At 35.9% G+C, this 4,385-nt stretch overlaps 1 protein-coding gene across 1 annotated transcript in view; it reads left to right on the forward strand.

Annotated features, from left to right (window-relative positions):
- LRP1B (LDL receptor related protein 1B) overlaps positions 1–4,385 on the forward strand; it is a 1,807,041-nt gene that overhangs the window by 1,627,488 nt on the left and 175,168 nt on the right. The gene's annotated exons all lie outside the window — the stretch shown is intronic.

Below are 4,385 nucleotides of genomic sequence, written 5' to 3' on the forward strand. Positions count from 1 at the left end.
TATATATACATATATATATATAACATCTTCCTTAATCCATTAGCCTCTATTCTGGTCCTCTATTATAAGGACTTTGGGATTTCATAGTAGTGTATTAAGTAGTAAGAATAGGATAATTAAATAAAACCATAGACACTATCAGTAGAATGTCTTTAATTCATGTCTTTGTCTATGAGTACATGCTTGTATATATATTTACTCTGAAAATATTTGGGAAAAACTGCCATAAAGGAATAATTCCTATGTATAGCAAGCATATATCATGTAAACAAGAAATGATTTTACATAGCACACAGAATAATTATGTATTTTAAGTATCTATTTAAAATATATAAACCAGTGATGTCTGGGTGGCTCAGTCATTTAAGCATCTGATTTGATTTCAGCTCAGGTCATGATCCCAGGGTTGTGGGATCAAGGCTCACATTGAGCTCGCTTTGAGCCTACTTAAGATTCTGTCTCTGTCTCTGTCTCTGTCTCTGTCTCTATCTGTGTCTCTGTTTCTCTCCCTCCCTCTCTCTCCCTCTCTCTCCCTCTGCCCCCTACCCTGCTCATGCTTGCTCTCTCTCTAAAAATAATATAAATAAAATAAAATATGCAAACCAGCATATCAGATCATAATATTAAGAATCTTTGGGCTTATGGTGAAGCAAAATTTTGAAAACTTAAACAATTTAAAGAAAAGTACTAAGCAAATACTGGTAGAGGTGATATTAGCAAATAGCAGATTTGTGGAAGTGGTACGTGGGTAAGTGAATTGGGAACTATTGCAGTGGTGAAGTAGACCAGTCACCGGTTCCATGGGCTCCTCTTGCCTCCCTGTCTGCCAGGTTGCTGATCCCCGTCAGAAGACTCACCCTGGTTCTGTGGCAACACTTGCACCCAACTATCACTATGGATATTAATTTTATTGATTTAGTGATAGATCATGGGATATATGTTTTAAATTACTTTCTTTCATAGACCCCTTAGATTATGACGCGAAGGACAATTCTTCCTCCATTGTTTACAGTAAAACATTTAGAACTTGAAGGTTTATTTGAGTGAGCTAAATTAGTGCAAATTTAATGATGATTTATGTTATCCATTGAGATACTTTGCTTTCTGCATGCGTCTAATGGCTGTATTAAAATGTGAATTTTATTGGCACCTTTATTTGAATTCTCATATTAAATTCAGCTCAAGCATTGGCTTTTAAAATTTCTTTCATAGCCTGCTGTCTCTCTGATAAATATGATTCTACAGCAGATGCAGTATTATTATAGGAGGAAAGGCAGGCTTATTAAAAGGTGAATAAAGACATCCAACAGGGAAGTGCACTACTAAGACTTTTAAAGACATTTGGGAGTAAAGCCAAGCAAACCATCATGTACTGTAAGCAGAATCTTAAAAAAAAATCAATACCTTGCTGACTAGGCAGCCAATGAGGAAATGATAAGATAAGGGCTAATGTGATCATTTATTGATATGTAGCACCTAGTTGAACTGTAAGTCAAGTAAGAGGCATGTTCTGTATTGAGAGACTGAGACTGCCCCCCCCTTATTTAATGAGCTACCTTGTTTCCCTCGAAATGTAAAGGATGTCAGATGATGGAAAACAACAGTAACAGCAACGCATAGGGCAGGAATAATAAATATTGTGATTGAAGACTTTGTAATGCTGTCTGTATTTATCTCTGAGTGTAAATTTATTATACTGCATGAATTTACTTTTTCTCCTCTCATGTAGACCTACTGCAGGTTTTATGGTGAAGGCAACTATATTGTTCTTGAATTACCTTTGACGTGACTTTTGACATGTATACAATTTTAGTCAGCTCTTAGGGTCTGTAGAGCTGAGACCTTAGTGTAAAATGCCAAAAGAAAGAAGCAATGAAGGACTTTGTTTGGGGGAATTACTTGTGTTCTACTTGCAGAATAGCTTATAGTGTAGATATTGGATCAGATGATATGGATTGAGGTCCTAGGTCCAGAGTTTAAAAGCTGTGGCTCTGAGACAAGTAATTTATTATAACCTTAGTTTTAGTATTCTCGGCTCTTCAATATACTTCCCTTGTTGAGTTGGTATGAGGATTTCATGAATCAGGCTTAGCTGTAAACCTAGCACAGAGAAAACACTCAATAAATATAAGCTGTTATTAGTGTCTTCAAACCAAGATATAAAAATCAACTTGGAATCTGAAAATATGAATACCAATTTTAAAAGATGGCCCATAATATTTACTTTAAAACTCTTCAGATATATAAATTTTACTGTACCCATTATAATAAAATTTAAAAAATCATGTTTTAAAAAATAAAATGCAATCCTAGTTGAAATGATAGATCTATTTGTTACTTCTAGTCAATAATTTTGCTAAGAAATCAAATTATTGACCTTTAATCAATAGGTCTTATTACTAGACACATTTTATTTTGTATAATATTCTCAATATTCTTCCAAAGATGAGTTTAGCTTGTTACTACCTATTATTTACTTTATCACTCTATACCACTCTGCTAAGTTTGTAGATAAGAATAAGCACCAAAGCTGCAAGAAAAGGCAAACTATCCAGAATTTATGTATATAGGCCAAAAAATTCATCATGGCAGTTCCAAGATCTGGGTTAATGTGTTGGTGCAGTCATCTAGCAGTCCTTCAAATATCCATCTTTACTTTGTCATAAATCTAAAAATTTATGTGGAATTTATTTGTCAGAAAAGAAAGACGTCACATTTATATCATCTCAGGGTGCCTGGGTGGCTCAGTTGGTTAAGTGCCTGTCTCTTGATTTCAGCTTAGGTCATGATCTCATGGTTCCTGGGATTGAGCCCTGTGTTGGGCTCTGTACTGAGAGTGCAGAATCTTCTTGGGATTCTCTCTCTCCCTTTCTCTCTGCTTCTCCTCTGCATTCTCATTCTCATTCATATTCTCTCTCTCTCTCTCTCTCTCTTTCACACACACACACACATTCTCTCAAAATAAATAAGCTTTAAAAAATTATATGTCCTTTTTCAAGGAGGAGGAATAGCAAGAGAGTTACCACACAAAGCCTTGCCTGATGTGAGTGCCCTTCCACAACAATAGTCTTCCTGACCTCTCTCCCAACTCTTCACCTTCTTCCTCCACTTAGCTATCCCATCTCCCTGCAGTTCCTTGGAGAGTCCAGGCCTGCGTATTACTCCAAGCCCATGTTTCTTCCTGGAATGCCCTTTCTCCCAGTTAATGACATGACTCAATTGTCTTCTTTCTGTTAGTCTTCATGGTCACCCTCTTAATACAGCATTTTCAAATTCTCTTATTTGAAATTCCTCCTTCAACATATTCTCTATTTCCTTCTCTTCTGTATTTCTCACTTCTCTTCTTACCCTCCAATAAACTTTTTTTTATTCTTTTATTCTATGTCCTAAATCCCCAGTTGGCCATTAGTACATGAACTCAATGAGGATATGGATTTATGTCTGTTCCATTTATTTGTATAAACCTATAAGCTCAGAACATGACAGGCATTAATGCATGTTTGTTGAATAAATGACTGCATAAATCCTGTCTTAAGTTAGATTTTCCCAGAATTAGTAACTGTACTCATAAAGATTTCATTACAAGTGGGATTCCAGAAACCACTAGTAAGTGGGTAGGGAAGTTATCAGGGTAGGGAGGAAAAAATAGAAGGTATATTATTGAGCAGGTTACTGCAGAAATGGGATCCATTATATCAGGTAATTCTATGAGATAATATAGAATACTTGGGTATCCCCCCAACAAAGGGAGAACTGGGATATTTATTTGCCAACTCCTAACAGTCATTGTTAATGTCTCCCTTTGGGAAGAGAGGGACATTATTTCCCTGAAATTTCCACATTATTTCCACAGTGGAGTCAAGAAGGGTCACTAGTGCTTACAGCTAGAAGTCATTGGCTTAGACATGGTGGATACCAAGGATGTAGGGGGCCCTGATGTCATATACTTCACATCTATAAACCAGAAAAGACTTTATCACTTAGGCATTTAAAAATCTAAGAACATCTCTATAATTGAGGAGCCCTGCATAGCACAGTATGTGTTGTTTCCAACAAATCCCTTGTATTCAGCTGATATCAGACTTAAATATATATTAAATTCATTTCAAAGAAAATATATTGACAAAGGGAATCTCAAAGACTAAGTATGTGAAGGAAAAGAGGCCATACTACCATGTATACACATAGTTGAAGCCTCACAAGTATTGATCTCCATCACCTCGCACAACTGTTTCCTCTTCTTACTACTCTCTTCAGTAATGTTTTAGAGACTGTCATTTGGTCCTTAAAAATAAAGCCTATCAAACTGACTTTCCAATATCTGCTCTTTTGAAATGATTTTGCACATGAAAATAAGAGATGATTTGGCAATAGAGACTAAGCAG

This window comes from Suricata suricatta, chromosome 3, assembly GCF_006229205.1.
Source record: "Suricata suricatta isolate VVHF042 chromosome 3, meerkat_22Aug2017_6uvM2_HiC, whole genome shotgun sequence".
NCBI classification, from domain to species: domain Eukaryota; kingdom Metazoa; phylum Chordata; class Mammalia; order Carnivora; family Herpestidae; genus Suricata; species Suricata suricatta.